The sequence below is a fragment of the Aotus nancymaae genome, unplaced genomic scaffold (assembly GCF_030222135.1).
Source record: "Aotus nancymaae isolate 86718 unplaced genomic scaffold, 86718_ANA_hifiasm-v0.15.2.pri h1tg000032l_0, whole genome shotgun sequence".
Classification (NCBI taxonomy): domain Eukaryota; kingdom Metazoa; phylum Chordata; class Mammalia; order Primates; family Aotidae; genus Aotus; species Aotus nancymaae.
The window spans coordinates 18,496,457-18,523,238 of record NW_026988445.1 but is presented as its reverse complement, the minus strand read 5'-3'; the positions used below and the strand labels follow the sequence as shown (position 1 = coordinate 18,523,238).

General features: G+C 43.0%; 1 long non-coding RNA gene across 1 annotated transcript in view; it reads left to right on the top strand.

Annotated features, from left to right (window-relative positions):
* LOC105722374 (uncharacterized) overlaps positions 1–26,172 on the top strand; it is a 51,816-nt gene extending 25,644 nt beyond the window's left edge. The window contains exon 3 of the long non-coding RNA XR_001108562.3: positions 21,161–26,172. This is a non-coding gene — a long non-coding RNA (uncharacterized LOC105722374). The remainder of the gene's footprint in view (positions 1–21,160) is intronic.
* Positions 26,173–26,782: the final 610 nt, after the last annotated feature.

Genomic DNA, 26,782 nt, shown 5'->3' with positions numbered 1-26,782 from the left:
AGAGGGTGATTTGTGGTCATTTTTCAGTTTGTTACAACAAATGCCAAGGCCCACTCCTTGCATTGAAAGGCACCCAGGAAGAGTCTTCAGGGCCTACAGATGAGATCAAGATGAAAATGACTTTGAGATCAAAGTCTTCTTTGCTGCAGTGCACTGGAGGGGTTCTGAGTCCAGCCAGGCAGTGAATGAAGAGTTCCCACACAGCACCTGGCTCCTCCTGCCTTTCTGAAGAAGGTTTGCATTTGGTGAACTGCTTAGGAAGTAAACATGGCTTTGCTTAACACGGCCAGCTTCCAGAGATGGAAATGGTAGATGTTATATAGCCCAAAAGACAGAAGAAAAGAGAAAGGAAGATAGCACACTCTTGGATTGGTTTCTGGCGAGTTCTAACCGCATCAATGCATAAAACTGTATCTATCTGTGCCTGACTTAGCAAAGTGACAACAGTGTCACAGAATCTGATTTTGTCATTAGCAGCTGCCCCTCTTTTGGAAGAGCAGTCCTTCACCTTTGCTGCAGGCTCACAATAAAGTACCATCTTCCCTCCCTTTATAGCCACAGCAAGGAAATGAGCTACCAACTGAGCTGTACCTAGTATCCCTTGGGTGGAGAGGAGCACTAACATGTCCTTACTCATCCTAGCTCTAGGCCCACTGCCCACTTTCAGGGGACGATTAAAGCTGAGTGAGAATGAGTCAGGATCTCTCCAGAAACCAAAGGCCTGAAGTAGCAATTTATTGAATAAGACCAGAAGAGTGATCTGGAAGAGTTAACGAGCATTCAGCATTGCTTGGCTCTACTTCCTGATTCAGCCTTCCACATGGGGAGACTGAATCTGACCCAAGATTTGTCAAGTGTTTTACCATGGCATTATTCGAAATAAAAGTCCCCTCCATCCTCTTATTGCTAAGGAAGACACTGATTTTTCAAGAAAGAAAAGCTAATATTCTTGCAAAAAGTGCAAATAGAATGTCTGACCAATCACTGGACTGACAGAATTTGCCATCATTGTGCCAAAAGATGAATTCATTTGATCAATTAAGCCTGTAACCAATCAAGACAAGAAATTTTTGAAAAACAGACTTTTTACTTAACTAAGTGATACAGTTTGTCTGTGTCCCCACCCAAATCTCAACTGGAATTGTATCTCCCAGAATTCCCATGTGTTGTAGGAGGGACCCAGGTAGCAGTAATTGAATCACAGGAGCCAGTCTTTCCCATGCTATTCTCATGATAGTGAATAAGTTTCACAAGATCTGATGGGTTTATCAGGGGTTTCTGCTTTTGCTTCTTCCTCATTTTCTCTTGCCACCATCATGTAAAAAGTGCTTTTCACCTCCTGCCATGATTCTGAGACCTCCCCAGCCATGTGAAATTGTAATTTCTTCCCAGTCTTGGTATGTCTTCATCAGCAGTGTGAAAATTAACTAATACACTAAGTCATCAGGCACATTTATTCAAAATAATCAAATTACTACTCCTGAATAGACACATAGAAAGTTCCTTTGAGAATTAGCAAACTCATACCTCAATATTGCCAGTAAAACTCTATAAATTCTTGAAGTAAAGGTCCACATTTTTGCTGCATTTTTAACCGTCACATAGCATAGTGTGAGATGTATGGTACATTGTCTTATAATGCATCTTATTTCCTGAAAACTTAAGTCGTTAATCCAAAGATTTTACCCCAATATTTTTTACCCAGAAAGAAACCCTGAAACTGTGTCTGAATTTATTGCAAAGAAAGTAGGCCAGATGCAGTGGCTCATGCCTGTAATCCCAGCACTCTGGGAGGCTGACTGAGCCAGGAGGATTGCTTGAAGTTTGTGACTAGCTTAGGCAACATAGTGAGACCCTGTCTCTACAAAAATTTATTTAAAAAAATTAGCAAACCATGATGGTGCACACATACGTACTTCCAGCTACTCAGGAGGCTGAAGCAGGAGGTTGAGGCTACAGTGAACTATGTTGGTGCCACTGCACTCTAGCCTGGGTGACAGAGCCAGACCCTGTCTCTTAGAAAAAAAGAAAGAGGTAAGTGGCAAGTAATTTTCAATTTTTACCACATCAACCCCTTTTTCTTCAACTCTGTGAATACATAATTATCCCTTGCTAGTTACTTATGCCTTTGAAAAGCAGTATTATTTTATAATGTAATTGATACATCCATGGACTAAATTGTATCCCCCCAAAATATTGAAACCTTCACCTGAATGTGACTGTATTTGGAGATAGGGCCTTAAGGAGGTAAAGTTAAATGAGATCATAAGGGTAGGTCTCTAATCACACAAGATTGGTGCCTTATAAGAGGAAGAGAAAGATCTCTCTCTCTCCAAGTACACTCAGAGGAAAGACTACCCAGGGTCACCATGACAAGGTGGCAATCTGCAAGCCAGGAAGAGAGCCCTCACCAGAAACCAAACAATGCTGGACTTTGATCATAGACTTTCAGCTCCAGAACTATGCAAAATAAATGTCTGTTGTTTAAACCACTCAATCTATGATGCTTTATTATGGAAGCTCAAGTAGATTAATACAGGCAACTTTATTGAAAACATTATAAATTATTCTTTTTTCCCCTCAAAAGATGAATGTTTCGATAATGAAATAGAAGAATTGTGACAAGAAACATATCTCCTCTCCCCTTTCTCATGTTAGGCAGCGCATTAGGGAATGCGGACATGAGTTATCATACTGAGTTTGGTAATGAGTATTTTCTCTTTTCTTTTTCTCTTCCAGTGAAACAACATTTCTTGTGTTCTCAACCATTCACAAAAAGATATAAAGGTAGGCTAACTGCAAACACAAATCATACAAGCAACTATAGTTCAACAACATCAATCTTTCATTTAAATGTATGCCAACATAACGTTGGAGCAACACACATGACCCATTGCTAAGGATACTATTTATAGGAAGTTTCAACACTTTCAGCCTCAAACACTAACATGGCCAAGGCAGCAGTTTTCAAAATCAAGTTCACTGAGTTTTTCTTAAAATAACAAAGAAATCCCAAGACAGCAAAAACAGGCACATCTGTCAGTGCAGCAATTCCTTAAAATAAATCTCTCTCTCTGGAGATATATATAAACACAAACACACACACACACAGATATACAAGAAACAACATTTCTTGTATGTGTGTATATATATATACACACACACACACACATATGTATATACACACACACACATATATATACACACACACACACACAAGAAATGTTGTTTCATTGGAACTGTGGAGAACTCATATATACATCATGCCCGTGACCACCTATGCTCTCCATGAGTAAGGCTGGACCTATCATTGATTATTGTCATCATTAGCTCTATTTGGTAAGACTAATTCTGCTCATTCATTCTGTAAATAATTTTGAGTGCCTAATGTGTGCTGGGGAAACTACTAGAGGCTGCAAGGCTTTTGCACAAACAAAAACAGCTACCCATCTTTTGGAGCCTCAATCTTATCTATTAGTGAAAAGGACATCTTAGCTCATAGGGCTTTAGTGATTCTTTTTAAAGATGAACTATGGAATTTATGCATCCTCTACTAAAAAGAGGTTTATATACTCATTAAGGAAGAGATGACAAGGAGATCTGAACTCAAGCCAACTCATGATGAAATGACTGTGGCTGCTTGGACCACTCCCATGAGGTGCAGAGGGAAAGAGACCCATTTGTGGCAGCTGCCTTGGGCTTGGAAGAGGCTGGAAGTCCAACATCAAGGTGTTGGCAGGATTGAGTCCTTCTGAGGTCTGTGGGGAAGAATTTCTTCCTTGTTTCTCTCCTGACTTCTCCTGGTTTTCTGGCGATCTTTGTCATTTTTTGGCTTGTACATGCATCACTGTGATCTCTGTCCTCATCTTCTTCACATGGTGCTCTCTTTGTGCCACATGCACAAAGAGAATGACTTGGTGACCCAAACACCTGTCACCAAGGCCCCACCTCCAACACTTGGGATCAAAGTTCAACCTGAGACTTGGTGAGGCCAAAGAAACCACATCCAAATCATAGCATACATCATTAAGATAAATTAATGATGATATAAATAAATGTAGAAATAAACCAAGTTCAAGAAGTAGAAAACCCAGTTTTGTAAATATGTGAACTTTTTTTTTCAAATTAATCTCTAGATTCAATGCAATTCTGGTCAACATTCCAGTAGGATTTTGTGAAATTATGCAAGGTGATTGTAAAATTTGTATGAAAATGCAAAGGGCAAATAATAGTCAAGGAAATCTTAGAGAAGAACAAAGTGGGATGATTTTCACTGCTGGTTATCAAAAATTATTATGGACTACAGTAAGTGAAAAGAGAGTGGTACTGTGTGTGTATACAGTTGACCCTTGAACAACATGGGTTTGAACTGCTCAAGCCTCTTTAAATGTGGATTTTCTTTAATAAATGTTACAACGAGTATACTTGCCTCTCGTGCCTCCCCTTCTACCTCCTTCACCTCTTTCTGCCCCTCCTAAGACAGCAAGACCAAACCTTCCTCCTTCCTCCTCCTCAGCGTATTCAACGTGATGGCAACGAGGATGAAGAACTTTGTAATGATCCATTTCCACTTAATCAGTAATAAATATATTTTATCTTCCTTGTTATTTTCTTAATTACACTTTCTTTTCTCTGGCTTGCTTCATTATAAGAACACAGTATGTAATACATATACAAAATATATTAATGCTCATAAGAATGAAGTTGCCTCCAAGTAGGAAAACTGAATATTGTTTTGTTTCAAAAGGTTACCCATCCAGTGCTTGAGAAATCAAACAGGTGAGCAGCAGCACTAATGAAGTGGATTTTGGGGGCTGTCTGCTACTGCCTATCAGTAGGCCTTGGTCGAGGAAGTCTTTTTTAATAGGGGAGGGGTGCTATTTACATCCCATCCTGCATATTTTCCCTTCAGCAGCTCTCAAGCATGTTCGTTTTCTTGAACTCTTCATGGTGATGGGCATCAGTGGCCTTCTCTTTAGCAGGACACTGGTGACTTGGAAGGGACTTCTTAGGCTTCATGGTATCATCCACTCTAGGGCCAGGCCTTGGACTCTTCTTTGCTTCTCCCTATGGAGGCATTGAGCCCTTGGGATCAAATGAGTAGAAGGGAATGAGTGTGGAAAGAGAAACATGTTGAGAGACAATGGAAAGTAAGAGATTATATGTGTACCCCACATAATCATGGCCATGTTGGTGCACACAGGATGTCTCAATGTCTTTCTTCTTATTCTGCTGCTCTGCTAGCAGCCAGACTTTAGCTTCTTTGGTGGAAATGCATTTTATTTCAGCACCAATGCAGACATTCACCTTGGGATGCACCCAGCGTTGGGTAGGAAGGATCTCCTCGGCCTTCTTTGAGGAGCAAACGTGTGTTTTCTGAAAGTGTGTAATGACAGTCCTCTGCATTCTTCAGTTTGATTTTCTATTCTTGTGGTCCAGGAACCCTTTCCTCTGCTTTTCTCCGTGTACTTCATCATGCTCACGCCCTCCTACCTTGGGTTGGTTTCTTCGGAAAATGACATCCTTGGCTGGAGGTCTTCCTCTTTACTGATCTCATCCATGCCCTTCTCCTCCTGCCCCACATACATACTACCTGTCTTCACCTGAAAGAAATCACCTGGAGTGGCCTCTACGTGTGCCTTCTCTCCCATCTACAGGGCCACAGCTCTCAAACGTCTAGTTTCTTCCTCAAGTCCTGCACCTCCCAGGTCTCTTCCAGCTTGAATCAGAGCTCTTCTCAATCTTGCTCATCTTCTTGCTGGTCCAGGGTGGGCTTGATGGCACTGGACTCATGGTCTGGCCACTGCAGTAAAGACATTTTTAGATATGTTTTTCAATAACTGAAAAACATAAAGAAAAACTTTGAAAACATACTTTCTGAAAAACAAAAAGAAAAATGTTGCCACACATACTTTCTTAAAAAGCTACTGTTTGTACTCTTCGAAAACATAGGAGTAAATGTAAAAAGGCATTAATTTATATACCAAGGGCTCCAACAAGAGAGAGTGAAGCCATCTCCAGGATGGAGTGAGAGAGCTCAGAAGATGGTTGTTGTACAACAGACCTGGAGGGCAACCTCTCCATACAGGGCAGGGTGGCAGAAGGGTGCAGGAGGGAGGTCTCCATGGATAAGAAAGAAGCTGATAGGTATTCTCTACTAAAGTGTTGAGAGAGAGATATGCCACCAGCAGGGACACATATTACCTCCAGAAAAATGCAGTTTGTCCAAGAAAGGAAATATAATCAGGGTTCAATTAATAGTTCAGCCACAAATATTTATAGGGTCATAATATAAACACTAAATGTAAATATTACTGTGCAACCTAATTGGGTAGAAGGGAATACGAGTTGGAAAGAGAAACATGTTGAGAGATATAGGAAATAAGAGTGTGGAAACCCTCTTTAAAACAGTAATTGGTGGCCGGGCATGGTGGCTCACACCTGTAATCCTAGCACTTTGGGAGGCCAAGGCAGGCAGATCACCTGAGGTCAGGAGACTGAGACCATCCTGGCTAACATGGTGAAACCCCATCTCTACTAAAAATACAAAAAAAATTAGCCGGATGTGGTGACATGCACCTGTAGTCTCCACTACTCAGGAGGCTGAGGCAGAAGAATTGCTTGAACCCAGGAGGTGGAGGTTGCAGTGAGCCGAGATCACGCCATTGCACTCCAGGCTGGGTGACAGAGCAAGACTCCTTCCCCCACCCCCCGCAAAAGTAAATAGCAATGATTTCTAAACTATTAAAACTGTCAATAAACAGAGTGTAAGGAACAGCTAAGGTTAAAAATGTTGCCAGTCAGAAGTGAGAATTGGGAGAAGGAGCATGGCAGGAGACTGCTATTTTTCTTTCTAGAATGATTAGATATCTTAAACTAGAAGCAGTTATAACTTTGAAAAATATAAGTGCAAGTTACAAGCAGCTATAAGCACTACTGGTGTAATTATTTAAGGCATATACCAGTGGAAGAGATACACAAAAGTGATCTTGATTGTGCTAGATTGGAGAGATTACTGGGAAAGTTTACTTTGTTGTAGTTTTAGGCAGTAGCTGTAGCAAGAAAGAATGGGAAATGAAGGCAGAGATACAAGTTGGAAGGAAGTCTGGATGGGCTGTGCCCATTGATCAAGAAGTTTGAGCCCTTGGTCACAAAAGTGATCCTTTCTATCAGAAGGAATCATTAGCATAGAAAGTGAACTTAGAAGCATGAAATAGCCTAAGGCTCAGGTAGGAATCTACAAACCTGGGTTAGGGTATTTTCCTTAAAGGAGCCCTTTATTTGATCTGGCAAATGGCTGACTGGAGAACTCGGGCTACAGAATTCTTCCTGGAAAGGTGGCTATCTACTTACTAACCCACATCTGAACTAACTAGCAGGGCCATCCCTCCCGTCCATCCAGACAGCCATCCAGCCATGCCACATTTTTGAGCCCCAGCTATTGGGCAGACATCGTGCTGAGTGCTGTGCCCCTGCTAAATGGAATCTAAGAGCACCCTTGAAACCCAGCTCTAAACTTCCCTCCCCTTCCCACCCTGCCAGTCTCATCTTATAGGATATAGGCTATGAGTTATGAGACGATGAGAATTCATATTTTCTATTTACTTTCACCTTCCTAAATATTTACTTTTCCTTCACCTGCCTGAGCTGTATGCTCAGTATCAACACATTTTTTAAGTTCAATACAATTTTATTTAAAAATGTGTACAGCTGAAAGAGGGATCTCATCTTTCATTAAAAGAAGCCAGTTTTCACAGAATATATTTGGCTGTTTTAGCTATGTAGTGAGTAATAACAGAAAAAGAAGTTTCTGTTCAAGATCCTCACTGCAGCACACTCAGCCAGGTACTTGGCAAGATGACACATTTACGTTTTAACTCTTAACAATTGCAAGGGTAAAATACTTGAAATTTATGAAATGCTCCATTTAATGAAACAACTCAAATGTTAAAAAATTAGGTCAAGTAACATGCTTTAATATTTTTAAATGTTACTTAAAACTCACTGAGACAAGATATACAGCACATTCTTGGTATTAGAAGAATGCTACTTGATGGTCAAAAGCATTTTAAAAAGACAAGAAACCATACATATTGGTATACAACAATGTCTGCAAAGGAATGTCATGTTTTAAATTTTGTTAACTGAAATTAAACCTGAAAAAAAAATCCAAAGGTCTACAAAACCAACACCCATGTCATTTTAAATGATGAGGTATATTGTTTCCTATGCAGTAAAGTTAAGGTAACAAAAAATTCTGTACAACTCTCAAATCCTCTTTAAAAAAATATTCAGGTTATAGTCACTTTCACAAATAAGACATTATAAACTATCAATGTATATACCTATATAATATCTAACTATATAATATATATCAATATCAATTTATAAATATCAACACCTTTTAATCAAGTTCTTTTCTAGATAAATGTGGATACATCAACAGGGCCTCCCTTGGGTATTCTGTGCTTATCCCTTGAAAGCTTCTATTTAATGAGAGACTCCCAAGCTGTTTGGCAAAACAAGGGTAATTAACAAGGCAGCTGTTCTTCTGATACCCAATAACATTGATAACAAGAAGAGAAGCCTAATTTGGGTCAATAGAGTCTACAGGCATGACTGGGGCCTGGGTTCTCATCCTGTCTTCATGAACATAGTTGTTTATTATTCTCTGACTCAGTTTCCCGTTCCTTTTTCCCTCATACAATCTTTAAGAAAGTTCCTCAAGGGAATAAACATATTTTATTGATATTTATTTTTTTCTTTGATGGCTACCAGATTGCCTGTACCATTGCAAGTGTGTGTTCAAAAATATTTCTGTTTGAATAAATGAATTGTGTAAACTCAATCCCCTTGGGAATTACATGAATATAAAAATCTACCCCCACCTAGGTTCTGTTGGGGGACATTTGGGAGTTCCATTGTCTTTTACTAATTAAGTTCTCTGTTCATTTCTACCCTTCCTGATTCTGTGTCACACTCCTCTATTGATTTACTTTTTCCCCCTCCTGGCTCTGCATCCATTCATTCTTTTGAATATTGCCTTAAAGCTATAATTCTCAGCACCCAGTAATAGCTCACATTATGTAAGAGGATTTTGTAAAAGTCTCCAAAAATTTCCAGAACAATAACAACTTAAATTCCCATCCATTCAAAACTAAATAAATAAACCATATTTAATTTGGGTGGAGGGAATTGGAGAGGAATTAGGGAATCAAACAAACAACAGGACGTTGCAATTTCCAGAAAGCTGGGAAATGTCTGCCCTAGAGGGTCAGAAAAAAACCCATGTACTTGTATTAGTCCTGGGCCCAGTCATCTGCAGCAGACCCTGATAGGAATAAATCTTGTTAAAACAATACTTTGCAAGGGGTGCTGCTTACCTGGTTTTGTCCATTTTAGGTACTGTGATCACAACAGTCAGAGTCCCAAAGGCGGTCATTGAACAATACTCGGAAAGGTTACTAAATTCAGTAATTCTGAAGTCAACAAAAGGTTCCTGAGAAACAACTGAACGTTTGGATGCCTAGAAAGTTAGAAACTATTCATTCTACTCTCATTCTACTAGCAGTGACACTCAAGAAGTATATCAGAAACTAGCTTTTTTCTTTTCTCAACATCTGGAATAAAACATTTTCTATCTCTTCTCCAGTTGTTATTTTTTGAGGCATCTCTCTTCCCTAAACTGGTAACTACCATCCTCCCATCCCTGCTACCATGCACCCAGAATTGGGCCCACTGCAGCCATTGACTACATGACCTTGCTATCTGGGCAGAGCTACTTGGACATGGATAGTCCTTTTCCGGGTTTAGCTGCATTCCCTGCCCTGTGTTTCACTCTATTTATCTGAATTTAATCTGAGGAATATAATACAATCAATCAAAATTATTTAAAATTTTAGGCTACTTTGCAACATCTCTTTCAATGATTATTTAATGTTTGTATCAATTATAACAGAATGAAAGGAATTGGTTGGGCTTAATAATTCCCTTTCAGTAGCATAGGTTGAGTCTCCCTATTACAAAAGTCTGAAATCCAAAATGCTCCAAAACCTGAAACTTTTTGAGTACCAACATGATGCCTGAAAGGAATGCTATTGTAGCATTTCAAGATTTCAGATTTTCAGATTAGATGCTCAACCCGTAAGTATAATGCAAGTATTCCAAAATCTGAAAAAAAGATCCAGAGTCTTCTGGTCCCAAGCATCTAGGATAAGGGATGCCCAACCTATATTATGTTTAACAGAGTTCTCGCTCTCTTTTTTGGGTCATTTACATTTACTTATCACTTGGCTAATGTATAGAAAGAGATGATTGTTTTAAGGCGAGCTCGAAGGTAATATATTTTCTGGGTCCTTGCATAGTTTGAAAATGTTTTTCAGTGAACATCACACGTAAGTGGCACTTTGGCTGGATACAGGTATCCCATTGTCAGTTCACTGTTTTGGAACAGAGTGCTGAAGAGAAGTCTGTTCATTCTTTTATAGGTAGCTCTTTTATTCTCTGTATTTCTGTAGGCATTTCTGCCTGAACATCTACCTAATTTTGAGTCTATTCTTGAAATTCAAATTATTCTCCCAGCTAAGATTAAACACTGATCTCTTTAAAAAAATAATCTCTGGTGCTGAAACTGACACTACTCTCTAAACTTTCTTCCAATTATTATTTATCATAGCTACTCTCTTACTTTCTAGGATTCTCTATGTTGCTTATATTTTACTGTTGAGTTTTATATATATTTTGTGTGAATGTGTTTGCTTTAAAATATAGTGTATTGAGCGAAAGTTTGAAGTATAGCAATGCCAACAGATTAGGGTAAGATTTTGCCATTGAAAATGCAGTTTGTTATTCACAGTTCCCAGGAGGAGGGGCATACCACCCACCATGGGGAAGCACCAGGGTGGACTAGGAGGACAGGAAGACGGGTGAAGTGGGGACCAGAGCTTTTATTATTATTTCTACAGGAAGGAATGGGTGAGGCAGAGCAAGCAGGCTTGGGATTTACTAGCTTGAAAAATTTCAGCAGGCTCTAGGGCTTAGAAAATGTCCTCAGTGTCTGGTGTCTTGCCCTGGGGGTAATAGGGCAGGTGGGCGGATAGAGTGTGGGCTTTGTATTGGTTGAGTTACGTAGGAAGTGGGTGCTCACAGGTGAGTTGTTTAGTATCTCTAGGAATTTGTTAACCTGGAGGGGCAGTCCATCTGGAGGAAGGGTGTACAATCTTTTGGCTTCCCTGGGCCATACTGGAAGAAGTAGAATTGTCTTGGGCCACACATAAAATTAAGGATGGCTGATGAGCTTAAAAAATTGCAGAATCTCACAATGTTTTCAGAAAGTTTACGAATTTATGTTGGGCTGCATTTAAAGCCATCCTGGGCGACTTGCTGTATGCAGGCCGCAGGTTGGGCAAGCTTGCTCTAGAGTCAGCAAGGACTCCGATGTCAAAGATTTAGAACACAGAAAATAAGAGACATGATTAATACAGCATTCTGACAGTGTTTCCTCTTTTTAGTTTATTTCACCTATTTGATAGCACCATTCCTGTCCTTCGCTGCCTCTCTGCTGTTCTTAACGATCCTATTTGTCCTCTCCATTCATTGTTTTATGAGTTCAGAAACTTTCCTTCTCTAGATTTGTAGATGTAAAGTTCTCCTAGATCATCTTGAGGACCTGAAGTTGACAATTTCCAAATTGTTCTTGTGTTTCTTATAGTAAGTAGTACTTTAGGAGACCTTTGTTCTAACCACTGGGAATGTGCTTCTTAGCATTAACCGCATTATCTTTTAGCAGATCTGGTGGTTTTCTGTTTGGTCTTCCTGCTGGAGCGAGGTCTGCACCTATGTCAGTCCCTGTCTGTGTCTGGATGATTCACTGTTCAAATCTTCAGGCTCACATAAAAGGAGAAAGGACAGAATGGATACATTTTAGGTAACTTTCCTTTGCCAGGTCAGAGACTCACAAATGGAAGAGAAGGAAGGAACTAGAATTTGACCTATTTATTGCAGGAAATGTCACCATGAAGGTGGCTTTCCTTTCGCTCTAGCAGTCAGGAATTTGCTGGGACATGTTCCTTCCATTGCCCTGTGTCGCCCTAATTAAATCCAGCTATAACGTCCCCCAGCTCTCCAGCTCGCATCGACTGAGAACAAGAGCCACTCCAGGAGTGGAGGGGGTAGGGACAAGGAAGGACTCAGGGACACTGGTTGGAAGTCCACTGCAGCAATGCAGGCCAGAGGGAATGTGAGCCGTCAGATTCTGTATAGATTTTGAAGCAGAGTAGAAAGGATTTGCTGATGGTTGGGATATGGAATATGGGACTCCAGAATTTTTTCATTTTTTACATGAGCAACTAGAAAGAATGAGGTTGACATGGGAACTGAGATGTGAAGGACTGTGCGGAGAACATGTCTGTGGTAAAAATTGAGAGTTCGGCTCTGGACGTGCAAAATTTGAGAGGCCTATAGAATGTCAGGGGAGATGTGTAGTGTGTGAGCGTGAAATTTGGAAGGCAGGTCTAGACATTAGTATGAATATCTTCCTCCTTTAGATGCCTTTAAAGCCGTGGGATGGGGGTGAACATGGAAAGCACCGAGAAGTCCTAAGAAGCCAGTGCTTGGAAATTAGAAAGAGGAAGAGAAACTCACAGATGACACTGAGGCTGAGAAGGAGCAGCCCATCAAGCACTATAGGAGACTCTGAGTGTGAAAAACACACTTGAAGTGTTTTTCTCTATTCTCTTATCAAAAATAATCAACACAGAAGAATTCTGTGACCCAGTATGTGAGGATTTCTTCCTACCAACAAGCATGGAATCAACTCTGCAGCAGTTATCAGTGGGTTGTGTTCCAATCCAACTCCATTCTGACCATGTCTATCTGGAGGCAGCATCAGATCCCACCGGTTGAGGGCTCCATCCTTAAGCCTGCCCCTTGTTTTTAGTGTCTATCAAAAGCCCAGGTTGGGGTGGGGCTGAGTCACCCATCTAATCCTGCTGTGGTCTTTCAGGTAGCCGGCCCCCTTCCTGAAGCTACGTAGGGGCTGCCAGCCATTAGTCAGCTCATGAGCATCCAAAAAGATATCACTTTGGAGACGCCAGGGATTTTAGGATTTATATGCCGGAAGTGGGACAAAGACCGAATATATGCTTCACAATAGCACAGAGACCAAAAGAGCAGGTGTCCTAAAGACCCAGAGAAGAAAGTCTTTGGAGGAGGCAACAGTCATCAAGACTGGGACACCGACCCCTGGATTTAGCAACGGACAGGTCCGGGTATCTGGACAAGAGCAGACTGAGAAGACTGGGAAGAATGAAGGCCTAGTCAGGGTGGGTTTATAGGATGATAGAAGGAGATGCAGTGGAGTGGGCAGCTGTCAGTCATAACTAACCTCAGGAATGCAGCTGAGGGAAGCAAAGAAAAGACAAAGCAGTGGGAAGAGGTCACAGGATCGGGAGGGTTTGTTGTTATTGTACTGTCATTATTGTACAATGTGAGGAAGAGAGCACTTGCTGTCCATTTATTCAGCAGGGAGGGAGAAGCCAATGACAGGACAGATCGAAGGATGTTGTCCTGGAAACAGACAGGCAGGCCAACTGGGGATTTCACAGGGCGATGTGCGGGACTTCTGATGCTTTTTTTTTCTTAGGAAAATTCAGAATAAGGACAGAAGGGTCTCTCTCTGTGTCCCGCAGGGCCTACCCTACTCCTCCAGCCCTGGGAAGCGAAACCTTTCCACGGCCCCTCCTCCTTCAGGACTGTTTCTTTGCTTCTTCCTTTCCTGAAAATCAAGTCTTTATGGGTTGAGTCTTTACCACTTGGTAATTTCCAGAAAGTCCCCTTCTTGCTAATGCCCTTTGCAAATTGCTGCTGTCTACTTCATGTGTTAACAGGATTTATGCTTGATGGGGCAAATCTCTTTCTGTCCTGTGCTGTCATGACGTGTCTTTAGAGGAAGACTTCACTCAACTCAATAACCCAAATCAGAAAGTTTTCATTGAGTGCCATGAATGGGCCCCACACTTCTAGCCCAGAGTCCCAGCTAACCGAAGGTGCCCCCACCCAGCACCGTCAGGTCTTTTATGCAGCACAGGTAAATGCCCCTGGGAGCAGCAACTGTCACTGACATTCTCTCCTACACTTTACCACTCAACCAACACATGCCCTTGACACCTGGGTGTCAGGAACAATCACAGTAGCCCCCATTGTGCTTGGAGGGTCATTGCCTTTGAGGCAAAAAAAAAAAAAAAAAAGGGAGGGAAAGAAAAATAAAGTTGGATGACTTCTCCCCACTTTGCTCCTGGTTGGTTATTTTGCAGGTAGAAGGCTTCACTTTATATTTTAAGAAAAAGTAAAGCTTTAACTGCTTTCTATGTTGAAACCTCTATGACAAATTTAGTCAGAGATTTAAAAAGCAGCATTAAAAAAATGGACTATAGAGATGTGATCCCTGTCTGTACCTACTTACCACTGCTGGCTACTGTCCAGAAAACAGGAAACTATGTCCAAACTACATTTTTAGAAAAGGCTATCCTTGATAATATATAATATATCCTTTTATTCATTATTGAGACCCAAAGGTTAAGGCGTTTGAGAACGCTTCTTTTAAATAATTGAGCAAGAAGGAGGGAGGGAAAGAAAGAGGAGAAAATATAAGTTAATCTGGTTGACTGGGGCAAAAACTTTCTAGAAGCTCTGCAAAGAAAAAATGTGAAGATAATAAAATAGCTGTTAGAAAATAAATTCATTTTGATTGACTAGAAATTACTTAATTTGCTAATAAAATAGCTACACTGTAGCTACCATTATGATTGATACTATTAAAAGGAAATTCTTAACTTGTAGGCACTATTATTACCAGTTAAAGGTTTTTGCGTGTGTGTTTTTTTAAGTCAAATAACAAAAGCATGGGAGGAGCAAATTAAAGTACCAGAAAAAGGAAAATCCAATTTGTGACTAAATTTTCCACAGGATGATTCTTTTCCCACCCCCTTACTCCTCTTTTTTTTTTTTTTTTTTTAAAGAGTATGTTTCTTCTATCCAGGTTTGTTCCAAATTAAATTGTGGTTTTTATCCATTTAAATTCAGATTCCTGAAATGCAAATAATGTGACATTAAAAAAGAAGAAGAAACCTTGGCCCTGAAATTACCTAGTGAAATTGTCTTTGCTCAGAAGTACGGGGTATTGGAGGTGTAATAATACTGAATAGAGCAACTCCATCATACCTCTCCATGGCTGCTTTAGGGAAAATTGGTTGCATGTTAACTTGGGACTCTACCATGGCAAAGGAAAACTCTGTCAACAAGCACGGGCAGCGTGCAGTTCCCACGCACACACCTTGTGCCACTCAGCGCTGGGTTTTCATCAGCTCTGCAAGAATCTACTGAGGGCACGCTCTGCCACACCTGGGGTAGATGTTGGGTGGAGATGGGGAGGTGATTGACAAGTCCCTAATTCCCAGCATCTCACAGTGAGGAAGGGAAGGTCGATGTGTGTGCAAATGACTATAAACAGGGATACAAATTTTAAGGGAAATGAAAATGCAGTGAGGAGAGAGAGATTGTGATGGGCTCCCCCGGTGGAGGAGGCACAATTTGAAAAGAGCTTTGAGATGTTAGTGGGTCTTTGACAAGCACAGGTGGTCAAGATGGAAATGTAGCCATACTATGATAACTACATTTTCTAGTCCTGAGCAGGTGTATATGTGAGGGAAGGGTGTTTAAGGATCTGTCAACTGAAGAATGATGACGTTCATAAATCAGGGAATTTATTTCTTATAAAAGGGTGCAGCCTGCAGGGTGGCCATCCTGACAGGCTGGGAAGCAGAGTCCCCAGCCAGGCCAGGGAGGGCCAGCCTGACACTGTGAGGAAGGAACAAAGGGAACAGGAATTTATGCTGAGCAGGGTGGCCACATATATATATATTTAATAAGCTCTAGGAAGAGTCATGACTATGAAAGGAGAAACATGCAGGTGAGCAGTTGAGCTTCATGCCCCTTCATGGGTCCCAGATACAAAAGATAGCAGCATCAGCATGACCTGAGGGAGGAGTTTCGGCCCTCTGGTGGCCAAAAGTGAAGCAGAGGGCACAAAAACGTACTGTGGTGCATTCTTCATAGACTAACCAGAACTATTGCCTGGCCAGTGGTCTCTTATCAGTCAAAAAAGCAGAGGTAGCATCTGGCAGTTTGTCAATATCAGTGGTGGAGTCTTTAGAAAGGGCTTGTTTCTGTCAAGCCCTTAGAGAAGAAAGCCTAATTGTGATTAGTAAGGGAGCGGGTATAACAAGGTGTGTCTGAGCCCCCATCCACCATGGCAGATAACTCAGTTTTCAAGGTTACTCTGGGGTTCTCTTGGCTAGGAGATAGTCCATTCGGTTATTTGGGGGACTTCAAATTTGTTTTTAGCTTATAGATTACCTGATTTAGGAGTCCAACTATATCAAAATTATATTCCTCTTTCTGCTTTGTGGCCCTTGAGCCAGTAGCTATATGGCTGCAGCTATTCCAGACATCATATCTAGACCCAACAGCTGATGAAAGAAGAGCTATGGTCTCCTCTGAAAGTGCTTTCTTAGGAGAGAGAAACTCCTGGAGATCTTTATCTCACTTCTTTTTTAAAAAATTTCTTTCTTTCTTTTTTTTTTTTTTTTGAGGCAGAGTCTCAAACTGTCACCAGGCTAGAGTACAGTGGTGTGATCTCGGCTCACTGCAACCTCTGCCTCCCAGGTTCAAGTGATTCTCCTGCCTCAGCCTCCCAAGTAACTGGGATTACAGGTGCCTGCCACCATGCCTAGCTAATTTTTTTGTTTTTGTATTTTTGGTAGAGATGGGGTTTCCCTATGTTGGCCAGGCTGGTCTCAAACTCCTGACCTTGTGATCTGCCCACTTCCGCCTCCCAAAGTGCTGAGATTACAGGTGTGAGGCACGGCGCCTGGCTATCTCACTTCCTATTGTTGGGAGTGGGGTCGCATGTCTAATTTTGAATCAACCCTGGCAACAGGAAATGACATCATTGTCCTCACACCCAGCTGGCTCTTCTTTGGAGCTAGTGGTGGAATCTGCACCTCCTGAGGCAGGAGGCTGAACAAGGAATGGATAGATACCTGAGCACAATTGAGGCTCTGACTGCAAGGAAGAAAGAGAAAATTTGTGTTCTATTTGCAGCCAATAGTATCTATTGATAGGCAAATGATGATCATTTGACTTGGAAATAGGAATATCCATTCTGTCCTTGAGATCAGTGTTCCCAAATTCAGCTTCCTCTGATTCAATTGAAGACCCACAACAGAAGATGCTGACTCAGCAGATCTGCTCGGCTGCTCGGCTGCTGGCTCGGCTTCTGGCTGCTTCCAAAGCCAATAACAAGGATGAAGTGCAGTGAAAGGAAAGTGACTTTAGTTCCAAAGCTAGCACTGGGAGTCGGTACATGGCCAAGGCTCATGCTCTAAGAGAACCATTTCCAAAGTTTGGCCTGAGTGCAGTGGTTTAAAAAGGGAATCTTGATATGGCAGGCACGCAGGAGTTGTGTGGGGGTGCAGGGGCTGTATGTCTTGTTTCAATGCCTATCTTGAGTTATGGTCCACCTGTACCATAGGTTGTGCCATCTCCACAATGGACAGCCTTTAGAGCATCCAATCTTCAACGGGGGGAGAATTCCACAACTGGGCTTTTACACCTGGTTTGTTTTTAATTTGCCCCTGGAATTTCTTAACAAGCATATAGTTAGATAAATGTGCATGGCATGAGTTTAACAAGCAAACAGTTAGATAAATGTGTATGGGGTAATAGAGTGTATGGTGGGAAACCAAGAGAGGGGAATTTCAAAGTAAATTTCAAGGCTATGTTGTAAAACTAAGAGAAAAAAGGTTTCTGCAGTTTGCTTCAAGGTTACATCTTGAGACTAGGGAGAAAGGAGAAAAAGAAGAAAAAAGAAATTTTAGAATGTGTTTTGAAGCCAACCTGCTGGGTTGCATGAGAAGGGCTGCCTGGGTCCATGCTGACTCATGGCTTTGTATGCTACCAGAATGATGTGGTGGAATGACTCAGCTCTCCTCACTGCCACTGCCAACTGCAACGTGAACTCACTTAGCACACAACAGGCAAGAGCTGGTCTGTGCAGATTCTGCATAGGTGCTGGGGCTGAAGCAGGGGCACTCATGGGTATGGGTCTTTAGGGAACCTTATGCCCAGTGAAAAGTCATTAGCCTCAATAAAAAGAGATTCTACTAGAAGATAGTTATCAGTCAAGAATGGGTGGAGAGCAAGTATCAAAAAACCTGACGCCAGTGCCTTGAATACAGAGGGATAGTCCTTATTTTACTTACCCCATAAATGTGAAAGGAGGACATTCAGATCTGGTACAGCTAGTCATAAGTACCATCAAGCACCTGGGGCACACTGATGTCCAAGTGATCCCATGTAGCTGAGGAAGCATGGTCTCCCAGCAGGGCAGTGCCCAGAGAGACAGAGTGCAGTCCTTACCTGCCACTGTCCCCAAGATGGGGCAGTGAGATGCTTTCCACGGTGGCTGCATCCAGGTCACATCCCACTTTTCCAGATCTTTAGATAACAACTTAACTCTCCCAACCAATTGCCAATCAGAAAATGTTTAAATCCACATATGATCAGGAAGCCTCCCCTTCCCCCAGGTGTTGACTGATGTTTGCCTGTAACTTCTGTTTATAGTGTGAAACTTACTGTCCCCACCCATCAAGTTATCCTTAAACATTTTTTTAGTTATCCTAAAAAAAATCCTTTTTTTTTTTTTATAGAAAATGTTACAATTTATTCCATCTTCATGATTACAGACATTATAGGGCAGGATGAGTAAACAAGGCAAATGGAGCAAGCACCTTCAGCTTCCCCCCCATTTAACCAGATGCAGCATTTTGACGTTTTTAGGATATACAGTTAACAATTCACTGACTTGGGTTGATAGCTGGCGACAGCAGATGTTTGCAATTTAGGTTCTTCCTCCACAGCTATTCCAAGTATCTTAATTCCTGAACTAAGAATTAAGAGAGCACTGAGAGCTCTGAAATGGTGTTCACTGCAACATTCTTGTAGCATACACATCTTAATCTGACACCTCTTGTGAAGGCAGGGAACTGTGGTAAAAGTTGTCTTCCTCTTTGCTAATCCAGGCCATCAGCAATCTTAACCACTGGTTACCATACAAAAATAAAAGTGTGCTCAAAAGCACTTCCTGAAACTGTTGTGCCCAGATACCTTTTCAGAGCATTAGTTCCCTGAGAGAAAAAAGAGGCCCTAACCAATTGGCCCTAACCAATCCCCAAATGCTCAGGGAGACTGATATGAGTAATAATAAAACCCCCGTCTCCCATACAGCCAGCTCTGCATGAATTACTCTATCTCTATTGCAATTCCTCTGTCTTGATAAATTGGTTCTGTCTAGGCAGCAGGCAAAGTGAACCTGCTGGGCAGTTACATGGGTAGCCATATAGGCCAGGCTAAAATAGACAGGGACAGGCTGCAGGCTCAGCCTTCCCTCCTTGCTAAGGAATCTCTGAGCCCTCAAGCAAGATGTGAGAAAGTCCAGTCCAGTCCTTTCAAGATCCTATTTCTCCTCATCCCGGGTCTGTGTCCCAGTGAGTCTCCTCTGTGTTCTCTGGGACAAACCTGTCCATGCAAGTAGGCACTGAAATGATATTTTCCTATATTTTCCAGAGAGAGGGTTACGGGGGCTGTGGTATTTTTAAGTCACATGTTGCAGCCCCTACTTCACCATTAGAGGCATGCAGATTATAATGCCTGGATGGGCTGAGCTGGTTTGAAGGACCCCAGGAAGGGCAGACACTGATGACTTCTATTCCTAAATTAGCAGTGTAAAGTCAATGCAATCTTGGCATTTAAGAGGATTTGCCTTTCTCAGTGCATCTCCCTAAAGTGAAAGCTGCAGGTGCTTATTACCGAGATGGCTTCCTGCGTTTGTTCTGTGCATTCTTTCTCTTTGCATAGTTTTAATGGTTGAGAAAGTGATATGGCCTGCTCTGGCATTTGACAGAAAGAGCAGATTCTAGGTCAGAGCACTTGAAAAGGGCTCTTCCACATTGCTGAAGCCTTGGGCTGTGACACTTGGCTGGCCCATACAATGAAATATCCCTTAACATCCTGTGGGTTTGATCTTTAATTAGTACCTGTGCATTATGTATTGGTTATATGACCTCCTCCTAACCCTCCTTCAGCTTTCTAGAATTAGCAGGGCAGACCTGGAATTCCACAGGGAACTAAAAACGACACTGTCACAAATAAGGAAGTAGATCAAATTTCTAAGTTTAGCAGCGACTTTGCCTTCACACAGAGATTCCCAGAACGCCAAGCCTCGGTGCCAGTCTCTGCCGCCCGTGTCCTCTCCTTTGAAATTCATGTACTACACAGAGCAAGGCTGGCAGCTCACACTATTTGTAGATGGTTGATAGAATACCTAGCCCTGCTTCCTTCTTGCTTTCCAACCACCAAATGGAGTGGACTAGACCTTAGGGAAGGAGCTCCAGGAAGATCACCTCTGGCTGGGTTTCCACAAGTAATTGTGGTCAGCACCCTATCCCCTCAGGGGTAGCATTCTAAATGGCTTCTCAGTATGCATGCCCCGGGGCACAGATTCAGTCTCTTCTAGGTTGGAGGAGGATGGGGAGCAGAGTTCTGAATCCTAGCTCCTGTAAATTAATAGTAAGTTCTGTAAGAAAATCCTTTTTCCTCTCTATAATTTTTACTGGGCAAAGAAAAAACACCGTACTCGTTCCATAAAGCCTAGATTTCCCCAAGAGAATTAAACTCCGTTTTTTTTCTTCAGAGCACAGTTATTATATTGCTGCATTTCTGTATAGAAATACCTCATGGATTTATTTCTTCCATTTCCCAGGCTTATACGTTGATTCCCTGAAAGCCATATCAAACAATTTTGATTTCAACCCTTGCCACCAGAACTGTTTCTCAGTATGTTGATCAGATTTTCTGAACCCTAAATCGCAGCTCATTATTTAATGCATGTTCAGGCAATGAATGACTCAAAATATGACTGACCTGGGAAATCTGGTACATTTAGTTGACAGATCTCTAGGTCCAGCTAGCCAAGACCGTATTTTCAGGTGGTCTGCCCTGTGGCATGAATAATAGCAACATTTATGTACTTTCTATGTTCCAGGTACTGGGCTAAATGCTTTAAAGACACTCCCCAAAAAGGCTTTGACAGAAACGCTGTTCCTGGCTTGGGAGATGCAGTGAGGAATGGCTACCCACATGCCATGACCATTCCCTTGCCCTCCTCTACCATAATGGAGAAGCAAGGGGAGCAGCATTCCCATCCTTCCTTGCAGCTGTGGATGACCATGTGACAGACTCTGACCAATGAGATACAAGCTGAAGTTTCTTCTCCTCTGGAGAAAATAACAAAGCCTTATTCAGAAGGCTTGGTCTTTTCTGCCTTCTTCCTGCCTGGAACTCAGACACAAAGCCCAGAGGAGCAGCATGAGGATGAAAGTTCTAAAAAAAAGGAATTTAGAAAGAGCCTGAGTCTTTGAGCCCTCTGATGAGCCATTCAACCAGCCCTGGACGTTAGATTCCTGGATGCCCAGTTGTGTGAGATGAATATCATCCTTTTTGGTTAAGCTTGGGTTAGTTGAATGCTGTGTAACTTGCAGCCATGTACTAACAAATGCATAGCTCTTTGTCATGTAAGTGTCACAGGATCCTTCAGGTGTAGCCTTTCCAGCCAGAAAGCTCTGTGGCCAGTGATGCCTTTGCCTAAGTTTTGCTAGGGCCCACTAGACTCGTTCTGCCCACTTGGCCTGGCAGGCAGCACCTGGCTTATGCTTGTAGCCCGGATCCCATGCCTGCCAAGGGCGAGCCAGGTGGGGTGTGGTGAGGGATGTGTGGGTGAGTGATTGTGAAGTCCGGCCACTGTGCACAGCCAGCAACGTTGGCTGTGGCAGGGAAGGCAGCTCCAGGTGCAGGTGCCTGCATGGGCACTGACTTCCTGAGAGGCTGCAGCTGGACCAGGTGTACCACAAGTGGCTTCCACTGCAGGCACTGGGGAACACAGTGGCACCCACAAGCTTGGAGACACCAGGAACTGCAGAGCCCAAAAGAGGGTGTTAGAGCCCTGGCTGGGGAAGCTCCTAGGTCTGGGGTCCCCAAAGGGCTGCAGCTCTTCTCTCCTTCTCTCCTTCTTGTTGCCCACAACATGGCGAGCAGGGGGTGTGTCTCAGCCCTTTTGTATTACAGCTTTCAGTCCTGCCATTCAGCGGGTCATGAGTTCTTGTCTGACATCCAAGAAGAATGAGGTGTGCAGACAACTGTAGTGTGAGCAAGATGAAGAAGTGCTTTACTGAGTGACAGTAAAGTCTCTCTCAGGAGACTCAAAGTGGGTAGCTCCTATCTGAAGGCAGAGGTCGTCCTGACAAGTGTGCAGCCCTCACCAGAGAGGAGACCTGGAGTGGGTAGCGCCTATCCAAAGGCATGTCATCCTGATGAGTGTGCAGCCCTTAGCAGATCAACAGAGAGGAGACCCAGAGTGGGTAGCTCCTATCTGCAGGCAAGTTGTCCTGACATCTCCCTGGGTCTGAGTCCAGCTGAGTCCAAGGGATTTTATAGGTTCAGAAGGGAGGAAGTGCATGCTGATTGGTTTATGGGTGGCCCAGAAAAAGCACCAGAGGTTTTCGCTCCTGGCTGCTCATGGAACTGGCAGCCCAGCCCCCAGCCTTCAGGCCCTCCCTGGTTGAAGGTGGGGCTTCACCAGGGGCCTGCCCCTTTCCACCCAGAAGCCTGTCTGCCTCCTGCTGCCATCTACATGTAACCCATGGTGCCCAGGCTGTTCATGCTGAGGGGTGCCTGCAGGCCCTCACCAAGCCACACCCAGCACCCCCTTGGCCTCCCACCTGTGCTCTTCAGTGCCCAAAGTCTAGAGGGGACCAAGGCAGCAGGGTGCTGGTGTGTCAGCACTACCCCAAGTACACACACACATGGCCAGTAGTGACAGAGCCCAGGCTCTGCCACAACTTTTCCAAAATTGGAGTGGGCACTGGGAACAGGGAGAGGCCAGACAGCAGGAGCAGGCATTTCCAAGCCTGCGGGAGCAGGGGGTCTTTCCAGGCCCTCCAGAGCACAGGGATGCCTAGATCCACAGCCACAGCTGGGAGGCTGCATCTGTGCCCAGCAAGGCGAGGCTCCCACCCCTTCAACTCAGAAGAGGGTGTGGCGCCTGCCTGTTCCTGGCTCTGGGTGGCTCCATGGAGTACCCAGCCCTAGCTGTGTCTCCCCCACTGCAACCAGCGTCTTCACAGCAGCCACTCCAGATTGGCCACTCCTGCCATCATAAGGAGTCTAGGACTACGTAGCTTATGTTAGTTAGGTCATGTCACTTGTTTGGTGCCACTCAGCCCACCAGTGGTAATGCTGGTGTACACTGAAGAAAATGACTTAGGTGAGGATCAATCAGTGGAGAGGTTCATTTTGCCAAGGTTGAGAATGCACCCAGGAAGTGGAGACACAAGCCACAGTAGGACCCGTGGCCTGTATTTTTTCCAAAGAGGAGTTTCAGGGCTTTAATATTTAAAGGGAAAAAAGTGGGCAGGAGCGGAAAGGAGGAAAGAAGAAAAAGAAGGAGGATATGGTCACATGCTTGTGAGATTTCAGTTAGCGCTCACTGAATCTGCATGTTGTATGTGAAAAGGAGAGGGTAGAGAAATAGTCAATTATGTATTTGCCTCATGCTGAGTAAATCTGTTCTTTACATAGGATAAAGTAAACAGCAGAAGCAGAAGTTAAATATGCATTTTTCTTGGGGAAGGTAGGGGGGATGATTTCTAGTCTCCTCTTGTCCCATGCCCATGAAGATAAGCTGTTAGTTCACATTGTCAAAGTGAGGGAGGCCACCTGGAAAAATATGTGTCCTTTTATCTTGTAGCTGTCTTTTTGGGAACAAAAGACAGTTTTTTGTGTGACTCAGCTTCCAAGCTTACCTTTTCCCTTTGGTGTAGTGAGTTTGGGGTCCCGAATTTTATTTTCCTTTCACACTGACATCTGGATGTGTCCAACTCTAGCATCTGCACCTGAACAGCATGCTCTCTGCCTCCGTAAGAACTAGAAAGCTGGAGTTATCAGGGGCTCAGAATGTTTCTGTAGTTACTTCACCTATTCTCTTTCTATTTTCCAAGTAGTCCTGTGAGTTCAGCTTCCTGTAAAGAAATCTGGTCCAGAATCTCATCAGGATTGACTGGGCATACCTCCCTGTCTGTGTGAGCCTGGGAGAGCACATGTCCCAGTCCCAGCTAGGCCTAGGTGGGGCAGCCTCCCTGGTGTCTCTATCAGCCCTGTGGCATACACTTGCATGTGGCCTTTATGTAAATGTGTTAATGTCTCATTCCTTTTTTTCTTCTTTTTTGAGACGGAGTCTCACTCTGTCGCCCAGGGTGGCATGCAGTGGCACGATCTCAGCTCGTTGCAACCTCTGCCTCCCGGGTTCAAGCGATTCTCCTGCCTCAGCCTCCCAAGTAGCTGAGACTACAGGTGTGCACCACCATGCCCAGCTAATTTTTGTATTTTTAGTAGAGGTGAGGTTTCACCATGTTGGCCAGGATGATCTCGATGTCTTGACCTTGTGATGCACCCGCCTTGCCTTACCAAAGGGTTGGGATTACAGGCATGAGCCACCACACCCGGCCAAATGTCTCTTTTCTAAAGGAGAACCCAGTTTTAGGTTCCCTTAAAATAGTTCTTAGCACTTTTCTAAAAACCTTCAGGAATCCAGAGGGCAGCTGAACCCTTACTGATGATCTTTCTATGCCCCTGAAGTTGGCTGTAACATCTGGACCCACAGGGCCTTGACTTTCTGGGCCTCATTAGGTAACTGGCTGAGGAGGCCTAACCCTTGGGGCTTCCTAACCTATGAAGCTGGTCACCCAGTATTTACAACAGGAGGTTGGTAAGGCACCTGGTCACAGTATTACAGGTATCTTCACTATGTGGACTCTCTGGAGAATTATATTTCAAAGGCTAAGAGTAGGAAGAAATTCTCTTCTCCAGAGGAATTGGCTAAATTTTATCTCATCAACACTGGGACTCATGAAATAGGTTATCGATGGGGTTCAGGACATTCTACCCCAAGAATATGGCACCTTGGCATTTGAGAAAACAGCAGAAACAGGAAAATCTCTCTCACTGTCCCTCACTCCTTCTTCCTTGATGGATGCCATAAAACCCAGGAAGGTCACTATTCAGTTTTCTCCTGCCCTTCTCCCCTGAAGCAGGTCAGAAAACCCTCACTAGAGAAGTGCCCTTCCTATACCCAGAGAAAAGGAACATCCTTATGTGAAGACACAGGGCCAGAGATGAATCGGAACAAATTGGCCTTGCTCAGTCTTTTGTTATAGCCATTAATCTAACAATGGAAGAGGAAAAGAAATCTTTTCTGCCTTAAAAAAAAAAAAAAAAAAAAAAACTCGTACCCAATTAGTATTTCACTTTAACAATTCTGCCCTGTTTCCCTTTTATTCTAATTTATTTGTAAAATTCTGTCATATTTTTGGAGGCCACCTAAAATCTCCTTTTCATGAGGAGGAGAACGGTATGTAAATAAATAAAAATTCACTCACCCAAGGACTTCACTGATTGCTCCTATCAGATGCTCCTTTTTCCCTTGCCAACTTTCCTCGAACCTGGGATGGTCCCCCCGGACCACCCAAAATCTAACAGGTGGTGACAGCTTGTCCATCACTCATACAGACTAAAAAACCAACATCAGCTGAGAGTCATTCTAGAAGAAGAAATATGAGGCCTCCTGTCAAAAAGAACGATGGACACAAGGTTTCTCGAATGCAATTAACTGTTTTGACAGGCAATTATTTTTCTCATTCCATCTAACTGAAACATTCAGAGCTTGGCAGTCAGGGTTCCCAGGTAAGCATTCTTTCTTTTATCAGTGGGTTGCCTTTCTGACATCTGGTGACTCCAGCCACTGGGGTGAGGTGATTAGAATGGAGCTGGCAAGTTGTACCAGACAGGATTGCTGTGGTCTGAACCCAGAAGAGGCCTAAAGCATTACCACCCTTGCCAGGTAGCCCTGCCATTAAAGTGCATTTTCAGAATGTGTGAGTGTGACCCTGTTTTAATAGTGGGTCTATATGTTAAATGGGGAAAAATAAAGAATAGAGATCTTGATCCAGTTATCATTATTCATTATTTCAAGAGTATCTCAACTTTCCATTGTTAATGGAAACCCAGTTCTACCCAATATAATGATACTGCATTATTCTCTGCTTTTTTCTTTCATGTGGTGGTTATCTAGGGACAAATGCTTTTAATTGTATTTTTTTATTTTTGAGATGGAGTCTTGCTCTGTTGCCCAGGCCAGAGTGCAGTGGTGTGCAGTGGTGTGATCTCAGCTCACTGCAACCTCTGCCTCCTGGGTTCAATTGATTCTCCTGCCTCGGCCTCCTGAGTAGCTGGGACTACAGGTGCTCACCATCATGCCTGTCTAAGTTTTGTATTTTTAGTAGAGATGGGTTTCACCATGTTGGCCAGGATAGTCTCGATCTCCTGACCTTGTGGTCCACCCACCTCAGCCTCCCAAAGTGCTGGGATTACAGGTGTCAGCCACCATGCTCGGCCTTAATTGTATCTCAGATAGATAAAACTCACCTTCAAGATGAAATATTGCTGAGAAACACTCCTTTTTCTTGGGTTAAAGTTATTTTGACTTTTAATATTACAGTGGATTGTGCAAATGGTCATCAAGTCACCTCCTCCCTGTTATCCACACCCTTGCACA